The 15369-nt window shown below is 48.4% G+C and overlaps 1 protein-coding gene across 1 annotated transcript in view; it reads left to right on the top strand.

The window, feature by feature from the left end:
• Positions 1-2468: 2468 nt before the first annotated feature.
• Positions 2469-15369, top strand: part of LOC146254211 (unconventional myosin-IXb-like) — a 60716-nt gene continuing 47815 nt past the window's right edge. Inside the window, 1 exon segment of the mRNA XM_084675432.1 lies at positions 2469-2911. The gene's annotated coding sequence lies outside the window, so the exon portion shown is untranslated.

Here is a 15369-nt window from a genome sequence, read left to right as displayed (position 1 = left end):
GCATGGGAGGGATTTGGCGAAGCCATGGAGAATGACTTCCGAACGGCTTCGAAAAGGTTCTGGACCACCATCCGGCAACTCAGGAGGGGAAGCAGTGCACCGTCAACACTGTATACAGTGGGGATGGTGCGCTGCTGACCTCGACGGGGGACGTCCTGGATCGGTGGAAGGAATACTTTGAAGACCTCCTTAATTCCACCAACATGCTTTCGGATGTGGAGGCAATGTCGGAGGACATCGGGGGGGCCCTTCTATCTCTGGGGCTGAGGTCGCCGAGGTGGTTTAAAAGCTCCGCGGTGGCAGGGCCCCTGGGGTGGATGAGGTCCGCCCGGAGTTCCTTAAGGCACTGGATGTTGTAGGACTGTCTTGGTTGACACGACTCTGCAACATCGCATGGACATCGGGGACAGTGCCTCTGGACTGGCAGACCGGGGTGGTGGTTCCCCTCTTTATAAAGGGGGACCAGAGGGTGCGCTCCAACTTTAGGGGAATCACACTCCTCAGCCTCCCTGGGAAAGTCTATTCAGGGGTCCTGGAGAGGAGGGTTCATCGGATAGTCGAACCTCGGATTCAGGAGGAGCAATGTGGTTATTTTCCTGGCCGTGGAACAGTGGACCAGCTCTATACCCTCGGCAGAGTCCTGGAGGGTACATTCGCCCAACCAGTCTACACGTTTTGTGGTTTTGGAAAAGGCGTTCGACCGTGTACCTCGGGGGCTCATGTGGGGGGTGCTCCAAGAGTACGGGTACCGGATTCCTTGATCGGGGCTGTCCGGTCCCTGTACGACCGGTGCCAGAGTTTGGTCCGCATTGCCGGTAGTAAGTCAAACTTGTTCCCGGTGAGGGTTGGACTCCGCCAGGGCTGCCCTTTGTCACCGATTCTGTTCATAACTTATATGGACAGAATTTCTAGGCACAGCCAGGGCGTTGAGAGGGTCCGGTTTGGTGACCTCAGGATTGGGTCGCTGCTTTTTGCAAATGATGTGGTCCTGTTGGCTTTATCTGGCCGTATCCTTCAGCTCTCACTGGAGCGGTTCGCAACCGAATGCGAAGCGGCTGGGATGCGAATCAGCACCTCCAAATCTGAGGCCATGGTTATCGACCGGGTCGGGGAGGACATCTTGACCCAAGTGGAGGAGTTCAAGTATCTTGGGGTCTTGTTCACGAGTGAGGGAAGAATTGAGCGCAAGATCGACAGGGGGATCGGTGTGGAATCCGCAGTGATGTGGGCTCTGCATCGGTCCGTTGTGGTGAAAAAGGAGCTGAATCGAAAGGCGAAGCTCTCTATTTACCAGTCGATCTACGTTCCTACCCTCACCCATGGTCACAAACTGTGGGTAGTGACCGAAAGAACGACATTGTGAATACAAGCGGCCGAAATGAGCTTTCTCCGCAAGGTGTCCGGGCTTTCCCTTAGAGATAGGGTGAGAAGCTCGGTCATCCGGGAGGGGCTCAGAGTAGAACCGTTGCTCCTCCGCGTCAAGAAGAGCCAGCTGAGGTGGCTCGGGCATCTGATCAGGATGCCTCCTGGACACCTCCCTGGTGAGGTGTTCTGGGCACGTCCCACTGGGAAGAGGCCCCGGGGAAGACCCAGGACACGCTGGAGGAACTATGTCTCTCGGCTGGCTTGGAAACGCCTTGGGGTCCCCCAGGAAGAGCTGGTGGAAGTGTCCGGGGAGAGGGAAGTCTGGGCCTCCCTGCTTAGGTTGCTGCCCCCGCGACCCGACCCCCGACCCCCGGACAAGCGGCAGATAACGAGACGAGACCTTCCGCCTAGTACTGCCTAGTCTAAACCCATCATGAAATTGCATTATTCTATCTAGGAACCCAGTAGAGTAACGGTTATCCATCCGTACAGTGACTCCTAGGTCTGCGGTTTTTCTGCGGAATTGGGCTACTTTTGATGTGTTGCCGCGGGTTGAATTTTTTGTCCGCTGGTTCAGGTAGACCTATTTTCCATTCAAATTACATGAATATCTTTAAATAAAAATCCATATTTTAAATGAAATAATTTATTTATACCCAAATCCTACCAAATTGACAGATCAGCACATACACACATGGACATGGGACACGGCCACATCCAAACACGCACTGTGCGTGTGCACACGTGCCTAATGCTCTCAGTTTCCTGAGAAAACCTCCTGAAAACTGTTTTTATTGCTGGCATACTAAACATTTGGTGTTACTTTGTAGATATTACAATACATTTGGCAATTATAGCAATTCTGTTGGACTTTATAAGCAGTGTATATGGTTTGGCAGGGGCATATTTTGAGTTCTGATATTGGGCTGGTTTTGTCACACAGACCTGGCAACTCTGCAGTGTAAATTATGTAGAAGAGAGCCAATAGTATGGGGTATCGTGCTCTGCAGGTACCCCCTACTCAGGAGAGCAGTAACTGTTGTACCGCGGGTTTCAACCTGCGGAGGCCGCTGTGGGTCTAGTTTGCAACGGAATATCGCGTGCGGCTTTTCTCAACTTTTTTCCACCGCGCGCAAGCTATTATTCTAGAGAAAGGAAGTAGCTAGCCAGTGTGCTATCTAGTTAGCTCGCTTCAGAGCCTTGCGGCGATGCAAGAATGTTTAGGAAATTGACTATTTTAGTCTAGTAAAAAGGGTGATTTTTTGAGGATAATGTCTGTTTGAAAGCGGCACTCTTTTACACACGGTCACTGCTGAACGTTCGTTGGTTGATTTTAGGACACTGTTGGCAGCACAGCAGTGCGGCGGACTCAATGAGATTCTGAACGACAAACAGGTCCCCAGCCTGTTTTAGCAAGCTAGCGTTTTGATTTCATCAAAGAGGGAACTAGCTTACTTCAAAAGCTGCCATATACATTTTCTGTTAACCACGGGGAATGCAATCGCGGAATATTATACGAAAATGAGACCTACAACAACTGGACAAGGTGAGACATAAATAATTATATTTGTTTGTGCCTGTTGCTCAGAACAACTAAAGTTAGCTAGCCAAATGAGCTGTCGACAAACTGGACTAGTTATCCACCTGGTGAGCGAGTTAGCTCGGTATTGTCATTAGCTGTTTGCGTAAATCTGTATGGAACAGAGGCAACATAAGTGCTGCAACCAACGTATCCTCGGCGAAAATGTGAAATATGTACACATTTTTTAAGCAAGGCAACATCCACAATCTATATCTGTTGGTCAGATGGTTTAATATCTTTAAAGAAGTTGGAGAGTTTAATCAAAAGTTCAGTTGAAACTGCTTCTGTTTTTGTTAATGTCTCAGAGACAAATAAATACATCAAAAGTACATCGCGCTCCACGTTAGTGAGACTGAGCTGGCTGGTGACACAGTATGGTTCACACTCCTGGGAATGTGTCTGCTGTAAACTCCCTGCTACGTACTGCACCAGTAAGTTACTGCTCCAGTAAGTGGGGGGGGGGGGGGGTCTCGTCGTTGAGGTTGGGAGACCAGAAGTGGAATTCAAAGCGGTTATAGAATGTTCAGTTTTGAAGGCCTTCCTTTGTTGTCCACAAGCAGAAACTAGTTTGTTTTAAAACTAGAAAACTTCTACTGAACTTAAGATACATGTCTATACAGGCACTGTGGTGTCTACAGTTGCTGCATCTATTGTTGATTGTATTATTTTGAGATTCTATGGTCACTGTATCCATCTCCTCCCATCACCCCTAACCTCCTCTCAGCACCCCCAGGGTTAGGGTTAGGGTCACTGTGTCCACCTCCTCTCAGCACCCCCCCAGCCCCAAATCTCGACACATTGATTAATGACCACGCTGTGTCTAAACTGCCCACAGAGTAAAAGACAAAATAGGAGCAGTGAAGTTAGTGGTGGACATAGAAAGTAGGCCATGGGCAGTTGGTCCCTGTGTTGGTGCCCGTCCAGTGGCAGAGCCTGATGTGGCAGGTAATTTCCTCTGGAGGGAATGCTGTTTACACTTCCTCTGTGAGAGCGCTCTGTCGGCCATATGTGGCTGTGAACAGAGGCCCAGCCTCCTCAGCGGTGCCTGTGCTGTGAACAGAGGCCCAGCCTCCTCAGCGGTGCCTGTGCTGTGAACAGAGGCCCAGCCTCCTCAGCTGTGCCTGCGCTTGAAGATCTGTTTTGCTTTGGGTTCTTTGTCAACCGATGGTAAACATAATTGTACAACAGGAAGCATGTCTAATAAATAGAGACTTTGTTTCAGAAGCTTACCCCAATGCCTTGGAATGTTAATTACAGGCATGAAATATTAAGGGTACAGGGTCATGATTGAATATGCTGTTTTATTCAAAGCAGGGATAGGAGTCGGAATCCAAGTAAAAACTTAGTTTTTTCATGTTTTAGGGAAAGGAGCCATATGGCTGCGATCCCCATGCTGCAGTCTCCCAGGGATAGAGGAGGGGGTTTGGGTGGAGCGGTGACGGTGGGGTGGGGAGGGGAGGGGTGGGGTGGGGTGGGGTGGGGAGGGGAGGGATGCTACATCTCAGTTTCAACAAATGCAACTGGTTCTGCACAGTCCCAGAGCTGCAGTTATGGAATTGTGGGTGAGAGGGACAAACTTGTCAAATGTCTGGAGATCCCACATGTTAATGTGCCCCTAACCCTAACCCTTTATTATCCTGAGTAGGATACAGGTGCTTCAGTGTCGTCCTGCAGCACTTTAAACATTCAGTATTGCTCCTATGTTGTCAACATTAGCAACGTTTCTATCTTCCTAACTGAAGGTGGTCAATTGAGGAACTATTTTGTTCCCTGTTCTGTGAATTCTTATTTAGTTTGTCTTGTAATCTTGTATCCACATTGTACATTGTTCTAAAAGCTGCATTGCCTTTGAATGGTGTTTGATAGTAATTCTGATATGAATTAATTTTCATTGTAGTTATTGTCAGGAACGTATCATCGTCCCTCTTCACTATAACGATTAGGATTGTATTTACCGTGTAAGAAGCAAGGATGTGGTGGGAGGGCAGTCTGAGCTCTCTAATCTCTTATCTGAAGAGGTGTTTGTGTGAGTTTAAATAACTTGCAACAGCAACATACTTTCCCACATAATATGTTCTATGACTCACAGCCACTACTAGTCACCTTGGGAAACTGTCAAAGCAACCTATTCAAAGTAAGCATTACGTTAAAAACACTTTTTTTATTGGGGCCTTTTGTGTTTGTGTAATTGACTTCCACTTAGCTTAGATTAAGAGGCAACTTTAGATGCCTCCAAGCTATAGCGCAAAACTACCATGTCTTCTAGTTCAACAACACACACCTCAAAATACACTTTAACAGGCCTTGATTCCTGCCTTATAGGAATTCATATTCCTGCCTTATGCCATGCTCCTTCACTTGTACATCTGGTTGAGGTCCAGGGTTGTGAAGTAAGGCTGTCAAAATTGCTGAAAAATTACGTTAGAATATTCCCTTAAAAAAAAATACATATATTCAAATTTCTGGTTGCGCATTAGGTACGTCAATGACAGGACAAATTAATACAACGAAGCATAACTACTTGTATACTGTAGGTAAGCCTAATTTATTTAAGTTTAAACATATTTGACAAATTACCTACACAAAAATAAGTAAATGAATTGAACCTACATTGAACCTCATGCCTCAAGTTGCTAGTTGTTGAATGGTAAGCTAACTCTAGCTTACATAGTTTACACACTACTTTAGCTGTAGGCTCAACAAGTTTACCATCAACTGACCAAAATCCGAAATATTTCCAGACATCACTCTTTAGATCAGTCAACTGTCAGCAGTGACGCTGAAGTGCGCCCACCCACAAAGCAGACAGACTCGCTGCCACTGGGGTTGTTTTTTTATTTATTTGTATATTTATTAAAAAAATATTAATGTAAATTTTCACATTCAAAATTCGATTTTTAACCCCTATATTTGAATATTCGAATTTAGAATATTAGTTGACAGCCCTATGGTGAAGTGGAGCAGGTTTCAAGGTAGTGTGCTCTGGGAGAACCTAATGAGGACCTCAGCTCCAGGATTAGGGTTAGCGAGGCCTGGCGTCTGCTGCTGTGCTAGCTGTGAAGGAGCTAGCCGCCTGGCTAGGACTCTCAGCCGGCATCTGGAACAGGCCTCTGCTGGTAACCCAAGCTGCTTGTCTGAGTGACAGCACACAGCACAGCCCTTACAGCACACAGGCCCAGCACACAGCACAGCCCTTACAGCACACAGCACAGCCCTTACAGCACAGCCCTTACAGCACACAGGCCCAGCACACAGCACAGCCCTTACAGCACAGCCCTTACAGCACACAGGCCCAGCACACAGCACAGCCCTTACAGCACACAGGCCCAGCACACAGCACAGCCCTTACAGCACACAGCACAGCCCTTACAGCACAGCCCTTACAGCACACAGGCCCAGCACACAGCACAGCCCTTACAGCACAGCCCTTACAGCACACAGGCCCAGCACACAGCACAGCCCTTACAGCACACAGCACAGCCCTTACAGCACTGCCCTTACAGCACACAGGCCCTGCACACAGCACAGCCCTTACAGCACACAGCACAACCCTTACAGCACAGCCCTTACAGCACACAGGCCCAGCACACAGCACAGCCCTTACAGCACACAGGCCCAGCACACAGCACAGCCCTTACAGCACACAGCACACAGCACAGCCCTTACAGCAGACAGGCCCAGCACTGAGCGGCTTGGTGAGAGGAAGTAAAGATAAAAGGTAAAACCCTGAAAAAACAGCCTGTGTCGTCCTAGTCTGGATCAGCCCACTGCTCACCCAGGGACTGGCCCCAGACAGGCCCCTGCCTGTCAGCTTCCCTAGCAGGGAGACAAGCCTTCACTTACCCATTCAGTCAGCTTACTCTCCCTTGGGGGCTAAATCTGAAAGCATAACTTACTATCTCATGACTTGCCTGGTTAAATAAAAGTTAAATACAATGAAATAATAAACATCTAACATCTGGAGTGCCGCTAGCGCGAACTGCATTAGCCTGTTTGTTGTTGTCTCTGTCTAACCTGTCTCTGTCAAAGCCCCAGGCCTTCTGCCAAATACTAAGCTAGCATATACGTGGCCTAGTTAGGATTAGGGTTGACAAGGTGGGTTAGGGTGCCAAGGTCAGGTCTGCGAGGGAGAGGGAGGGACAGAGAAAGGGTTTGTAACTGTCCCCCTCGCTGCTAGGCCCTAGAAGTGGCAGTCTTATTTCATGGGGTTTATAAATAGAGTAATTACATGTGTGTGAGAGATGGAAAACCAGACAGTCAATTTAAGGGTGGTTTGATGCCGTTGTTGTGTCTATCCCCCAATCAAACATTATAACAAATAAAAGAATGCTATGCCATAATCAAGTCAGAATGAAGCTGGTGATCACAGACCAGACCAGGCCTTTAGTTTCTGAGACTTGGTAACACAACAACATTTGTTCAGGAGAAGAGGAGAGGATGCAAGGCATGGCTACTACTGTGTCCATGATGGATCATAGTGATGTCAAGATGATCACATTCACCCAAACACACACATAATGACCCATCATGACCTAATAATCTGACTCATGATGTCCGCAGAACACAGTCCCACAGTGTCCTGGCTTCTGCTGGGGCTGGTGGAAGGGGAGGCTGTGCTTCATGGTAGCACTGGTCACAGGTTCAGAGTGGAGTTGCCTTAGGAAGAACTGTGGGAGGGAAGGGGGGGGGAGGGAGGGTGGGAGTCAGTCTGCATGTGTGTGTGTGTGTGTGTGAGTGAGAGAGGGGGAGGGGAGAGGGGAAGCCAGTCAGGCGTCACAGCAGGACTGATGACCAATCGTTCCCGTTGATGGTGCCAGACCAACCAGCCCAGCAGTATGAGATGTAGAAAAACTATTCACATGTTGGATCAGTTCTGTATGCAGTCTCTGCATGTTTGTTTATGGTCTATTTTTACCCCCCAGTCTAACTCTGTCCTCTACCTTATGGCTCCCAGATGGATGTTAGACTTATTGGAGGGAAATCAAGATGTGGTTTGGACTCCATACCCCTCCATGCCCCTCCATACCCCTCCATACCCCTCCATACCCCGCCATACCCCGCCATACCTCTCCATACCCCTCCATACCTCTCCATACCCCTCCATACCCCTCCATACCTCGCCATACCTCTCCATACCCCTCCATACCCCTCCATACCCCTCCATACCCCTCCATACCCCTCCATACCTCTCCATACCCCTCCATACAAGGGCTGGGCGATATGGGTAAAAAATTATTGATGTAGATATTTACATTCAATAAAATAATTAAGACGATAGACCACAGATCTGTAGTAGCAAAATAAGTCTCTTCCTCAACTTTTTCCCTACACTCGGCATAAAGTTTAGGCAGTGCGGTGTAAGAGAAATGTTTGCGGCCAGGGAGCACGTACCTGGGGTCAAATAACTTAAGCTTTTCAAAACCTTGCTTTTTATTAATAGCCTACTTATCAATACCTTGGCGCAAACTCACACTTTCTGCATGTTCCAACGAGTGATTTTTCTTCAGGTGGTAAAAAAGGTTTCTGATATACTAGTATTAATACTTTTCAGAGACGTTCTAAGAAGTCTGCAAAACAGTTTCCAGACCTCTTCAGAGGTCCGCAAACGATTTACGGACCTAGCAAGCGGTTGCCTTGGAGATGTTGACAACATGGCGTCTGCTCCAGATTCGTTGTGTTTGATTTGGGATTTTCCTACGTGTTGTTATATTATATAAAAAAACGAATATGGACTTTGACAGATCTACAAACACCTTTGTAAGCAGAGATTTGTTAAAACGTTCCACATTTGCCACATTTGCAGTTTGTTGTATTACCAGACTTTGTAGCCACCTGTTTGTTTACTACACCAATTTGCACCGAACATTACTCTGCTCTTTGTTGGGTTTCAAAAAGCCAAACAACTTCCAAATAACTGAGGAAGACAAACCTTTTTTTATCAATAATTTCTTCTTTGGAAGTTGCTCCTTCGCCATGGCTATCGCTGCCACTGTTTTCGACAATAAGACTAATTTTCCGCAGTTAACATTAGCTACTCCACTCGATTTCTCAGTATATTTTAGTGAGCATAGGAAACCGTTTCTCCGCAACTTCCTGCTGCATCACAGAAATTAAATGGACTGCTGTTCCTAATTATTCTCTATCAACATTATCGATATTATTGAAAATGAATTAATGTTACAATATCTTTATTGAGGGAAGTCATTACTTCGATAAATATTTGTATCGATTTATTGCCCAGCCCTACTCCATACCCCTCCATACTCCATACCCCTCCTCCCCTCAGCAGATGATATCTGATATCAAACGGCCAGTGAGGTGAGGCGTTCTTTCAATGTGACGTGTTTTTGGAGGCGACAAGAGTCTGAGGCGCTGTGTTGCTTGATGCTGTTCATCAGGATCAGGTGAGATTGGTTGTTCAGTCACCCGAGCGGAGGAGGAGGTGACAAACAAAGGCTGTTACGGTGGTTAGGGTTACCATAACCCTAACCTTACGCTGTTACGGTGGTTAGGGTTACCATAACCCTAACCTTACGCTGTTACGGTGGTTAGGGTTACCATAACCCTAACCTTACGGTGGGCTGTTCGGTAGAAGACTGTCTGTGTGTATCTTAGAAAGAGTTTGCATGTTAATTTGCATGGGTTCTCCATATTGATCTGGGGTAGGCCATGTGGCCAGTTAGGAAAGCACCAAACTCAAAGCAGACGTGACACCGGAGCTCTGAGACCAGCAGGGCAGGGCAGGGCAGGGCAGGGCAGGGCAGGGCAGGGCAGGGTTTAACCCTCTCTCCTCCAAGTGGGCTGGGAGAGGAAGCTCTGGGAGGGAGAAGAAAATAGAAAAGGATATCTTCCTTTCCCTCTCCTTTTTTCGTTAGCTTTGTTCTCCTCTCCCCTCCACACCCCTCCCCTCCACACCCATCCCCTCCACACCCCTCCCCTCTCCAAGCTTTGCATCTGGAGTGAGTTACTGTTGCGGTGCCACATGACGCGGTGGGGGGTAGTAAGAGGGGGGCAGTGGGGGAGAGGGCAGGACTGGGGTCTTTAGAGGCAGCCTTGCTGGATCACTGACCTGCTGTGTGAATTACACAAAGAGAGGTTTTATGGAGCTCCAGCTAAAATTGGTGTTGAGTTTCTCTCGGGGGAGTGAGGGGAGAGGATGTTGTCATCGCAAAGTCGCGGTTCTGATGCACTTTGGGCAAACAGCCCTCATCACCCAGCAGCCCGTCTGCCCTGAAAGGACCTTCCATAAACACTGGGGCGGCGCTAGCTGGCTGGCATGGGACTGTGGCGAGGGCTGGGCTGCATTAAGCTCTTTCTGAGTTCAGTCAATAGAGTTCAGTGTGTTTTAGTCAGACAGACAGTTAGGGCAAGTCAGAATGCACCTCCTACATGCTCTATGCCTATTTCCTTCCTACTAGTCTGTCTTTTTACCCCCTTCTCACCTTTTCACCCCATATTACTTTCCCCTCCTCTCTCTCTCTGCCCCCTTCATCCCTGTCTCCCTCTTCATCCATCCAGTCACCCTCGCCCTGTCTCTCAATCCATCCATCCAGTCACCCTCGCCCAGGGGTCGGGAACCTATGGTAAAAAGGTTCCCGACCCCTGCCCTAGCCCTTTGCCAAGTGGGTTACTCATGAGGCAGATCACAGCTTGTGACCAGAGCTTGTGGTCTTTCTGTGTCCTCTCAGGATATTTTCATCCCTGCAGCCTATATTGTATGTATGGTAAAATGCACAAATCACAGTCAGTCAGTCCAGTAGCTTGGTGCTCTGCCCTCTTCTCCTACCCATTCACATAGAAGCAGATGCCCTTGAGCTCATGTGTTATTATCATGGCTGACCAGCCAGGGAGCTGGGCTGAGGAGGATTAAAATGTATTTCCTTTTTGTTCTTTGGTCTCTCTTCCTACCTATTTCTCTCTCTTATTTTCTCTCTCTCTTCTCTGTCTCTGGTCTGGCATCTGGTAGAGTAGTTAGCCTAAGTCTTCAGTTGAGGTGTTCCTTACAAAGAAGTTTTTCAGTTTCAGTCACATACTGCAGTAGGAGGGCTCAGCCCTACCTCCCCCATCTGTCTCTCTCTTTGTGTCTCTCTTTGTCTCTCTTTGTCTCTCTCTTTGTCTCTCTTTGTCTCTCTCTTTGTCTCTCTCTCTATCTATTTCTGTCTCTCCCCCCTCTTTTTCACACTCCCTCTGTTTCATTTACATTTGATCATTTAGCAGACGCGCCTATCCAGAGTGATTTACAGTAAGTACAGGGACATTCTCCCCGAGGCAAGTAGGGTGAAGTGCCTTGCTCAAGGACACAACAATTTTGCACAGCCGGGAATCGAACCGACAACCATTCTGATTAATAGCCCGACTCCACTAACCACTCAGACATTTGACCCTCTCTCTTTTCTACCACCCCCCTCTCTCTCCCCCTTCCTTCCTTCCACCCCCCCTCTCTCTCTCCCTTCCTTCCACCCCCTCCTCTCTCTCTCCCTTCCTTCCACCCCCTCCTCTCTCTTTCACTTCCTTCCATCCTCCTCTCTCTCTCCCTCCCTTCCACCCCCTCCTTTCTCTCTCCCTCCCTTCCACCCTCCTCTCTCTCTCCCTCCCTTCCACCCCCTCCTCTCTCTCTCCCTCCCTCCCTTCCACCCCCTCCTCTCTCTCTCCCTTCCTTCCACCCCCTCCTCTCTCTCTCCCTTCCTTCCACCCTCCTCTCTCTCTCCCTTCCTTCCACCCCCTCCTCTCTCTCTCTCTCTCTCCCTTCCTTCCACCCTCCTCTCTCCCTCCCTTCCACCCTCCTCTCTCTCCCCCTCCCTTCCACCCTCCTCTCTCTCTCCCTCCCTTCCACCCTCTCTCTCCCTCCCTTCCACCCTCCTCTCTCTCCCTTCCTTCCACCCCCTCCTCTCTCTCTCCCTCCCTTCCACCCTCCTCTCTCTCTCACTCCCTTCCACCCTCTCTCTCCCTCCCTTCCACCCTCTCTCTCCCTCCCTTCCACCCTCTCTCCCTCCCTTCCACCCCCTCCTCTCTCTCCCCCTCCCTTCCACCCTCCTCTCTCTCTCTCCCTCCCTTCCACCCTCCTCTCTCTCCCTCCCTTCCACCCTCCTCTCTCTCTCCCTCCCTTCCACCCTCCTCTCTCCCTCCCTCCCTTCCACCCTCCTCTCTCCCTCCCTCCCTTCCACCCTCTCTCTCTCTCTCCCTTCCTTCCACCCCCTCCTCTCTCTCTCCCTTCCTTCCACCCTCCTCTCTCTCTCCCTCCCTTCCACCCTCCTCTCTCTCCCTCCCTTCCACCCTCCTCTCTCTCTCCCTCCCTTCCACCCTCCTCTCTCCCTCCCTCCCTTCCACCCTCTCTCTCTCTCTCCCTTCCTTCCACCCCCTCCTCTCTCTCCCTCCCTTCCACCCCCTCCTCTCTCTCTTTGTCTTTCATTCACTCAGCTCAGGACAGGGAGGTGGCTCTGATTGCATCTGAAGTCCATAAAGAGCCTGGAGCAGATTTACCACCCAGACCCTGGCTTTCTCTTTCTCCCTTCTCTCCCTCTCTCTCTTTCCCCGTCCTCTCCCCTCCTCTCTCTTTCTCTCTTCCTTCTCTGTTTTTCCTTCCTCTCTCAGTTCATTGTCTTGTTGTATTTAAAATTTGCATACGTTATAGTTTCATTCAGCTTGCTTTTCTCCACTGGGGCATTCAGAGTACATTGGGGGGGCTGGAAGCGAGTGTTGAGGTGTTTTGGGGGCGCTTTTTTGCAACATTTTCTTAATTTTAGCCTTAGACTTGATATATCCACCTTCATCTCAAGCTTTTTTTTGACAAGGTTGAGAACCACTGAGCTTAACAAACTGTAGGGCAGGTCACCCCCACAGACCTACCCTGGTCACCCCCACAGACCTGCCCTGGTCACCTCCACAGACCTGCCCTGGTAACCTCCACAGACCTGCCCTTGTCACCTCCACAGACTTGCCCTGGTCACCCCCACAGACCTGCCCTGGTCACCTCCACAGACCTGCCCTGGTCACCCCCACAGACTTGCCCTGGTCATCCCCACAGACCTGCCCTGGTCACCCCCACAGACCTGCCCTGGTCACCTCCACAGACCTGCCCTGGTCACCCCCACAGACCTGCCCTGGTCACCCCCACAGACCTGCCCTGGTCACCCCCACAGACTTGCCCTGGTCACATCCACAGACTTGCCCTGGTCATCCCCACAGACCTGCCCTGGTCACGTCCACAGATCTGCCCATCCTACTCCTATTCACATGGGGAGGGGAGGTCTTTGGCCTTGAGCCAAACCATAGTTAGTCAATGACACTTCTGGACTCAGCTAAATGTGTCACAAATGACTAGCTCACTACTCGTCTGTTCCCTGTGTGGGGAAATGTAAAAAGTCCAGACCAACTGATATCCCAGTGCTCTTCCTGTGGGGTGACCCCTGTGGATATGTGTGTCTGTGGGGGGGGGGGGGTGTTAATGTTCAAACTGACTCTTTGATTGGTCTGCATATGTGTGTGAGAATGAGCTCATTGACTCGTTCACTTCCTGCCTGTGGTGTCTCATGCCTGACTGATCGCTCTGATGACAGTTGGTTGTCCCCTACTGACAAACAGCAGAACACTCTGGAATGTCACAGCCTTTTAAACTGGAGTGAGGTTGTACAAGCTTATGAACAGACAGTCGTATTCGTATCATCCTGTACAAGGTCAGTTGGTCAGGAAAACATTTAGCCTCTCTGTCTCAGCAGGTTTATGTCTCCAGTCTGGAGGTGTGGGTGTGTAGGTTTACAGCTCTTCGTTTGGAGCAGAGGAGTAGTGACTAAGACCGAATCCCAATACTCCCCCTTACCCCTTCCCCTTACCCATAGCCCTTAATTTACCCCTAGCCCTTGGCCCTCGAAACTGAGAAGTAAGGGCTACATATCCCTAAGAAATGGGACGCCACTTGGTTACGGGTACCTCATCTAGCACGTATCGATATCTCCAAAGCAAGTAGTGTTATGCACTGATATCAAACGAAATTCGCTGCTAATGGAGTTTACTTAAAACCGTGCAAATCAGCACTGTAACATTAGCGTAGCAACCTAGCATTTTTTTTTTACGTTTCGATTAGGAAAATGGTTGCAAATATATATGTACAGGACTGTGTATAGCACAAAACAAGGCTGTCATAATTTTTTATTGATTAAGCCGAAAATATTACATTTATTGGACTCTGGATATTCTGGCCGCCATTGTTGCCGGTTGGGCAGTATTCACATAGCCCTAGGTTTCAAGTAAGCTCCCGATCTTACTAGGGCTGTCAACGAATATTCTACATTCGAATATATATTCGAATAGTGTTACAAAAAAAAAAACTCAAGCGTCACTGCTGACAGTTGACTTGCGTGGAAGATGGCAGAAAGTGCAGAACCCAGCTTAACCGCAGCAGAAAAAGTGATTGTAACCCCAAAAAATCTAAAGAGTGATGTCTGGAAATATTTCGGATTTTGGTGAGTTGATGGATAACTTGTTGAGCCTACAGCTAAAGTAGTGTGTAAACTATGTAAGCTAGAGTTATCTTACCATTCAACAACTAGCAACTTGAGGCTACATCTCCATGTTTACCACAGCACAGCTCGCTCGGAGCGTTCAATGTCGGTTCTATACTGTAAAACTTTAATGTAATTAATATTTCAATCACTGAAGGCAAAATATGCCTGCCATATTTGGGACAAGAATTGCGACCTTAAATTGCTCGCACAATACTCTTGATCAGAACTCAGCATTTGTTTATTGTTGTCGTTCATTTTACACCGCTATGCGCAGAGAGCGCGACGGTGCAGGAGAGACAGAAAGAAAGTCAAATAGTAGTAGTAATAGTAATTTGTCAAATATGTTTAAACTTAAGTAAATTAGGCCTACCTACAGTATACAAGAAGTTATATTTCGTTGTATCAACTTGTCCTGTTATTGACGTACCTAATGCGCATCCAGAAATGCGAATATATTCGAATATGTGTTTTTTTCAAGGGAATATTCTAACGTCTTTTAGCTATTTTAACAGCCCTTGATCTTACTTGGTTTTAAGGGGTGTATACCCCTTCGTCTAAAGGCCGATTTATACTTCTGCGTTTTTACGCACACGCACACCTGTGCCTTCTGATTTTCCTGACTGTCCGTCTGTCCGTGCGTCTTTTTACGGATACCCCTTGGCTATGATTGGTCCGTATTAAGAACCGTTTGCGTCAGGGGTGGGGGCGGGGTTGCCGTGACCAACAAGAGAACAGAATCCTTTGACCGCCATTGTTGTAAGTTTTTACAACTCTTATTTCAGCTAAACAGTACATGTAAATCAGCATCTGAATTAAAATGTGACGAGAAATGGGCAGTGTAGTTGCTGAAAATGTGCTTATTTTATTGATGAAATGGTTCATTTGTTCATCTGCTCCGACCTTTCGATAACCTAGCTAGCA

The sequence above is a fragment of the Hypomesus nipponensis genome, chromosome 16, assembly GCF_054491055.1.
Source record: "Hypomesus nipponensis isolate SF chromosome 16, ASM5449105v1, whole genome shotgun sequence".
NCBI lineage: Eukaryota > Metazoa > Chordata > Actinopteri > Osmeriformes > Osmeridae > Hypomesus > Hypomesus nipponensis.
The sequence above is the reverse complement of the archived record's forward strand: the minus strand, read 5'-3'. Positions and strand labels throughout refer to the sequence as shown.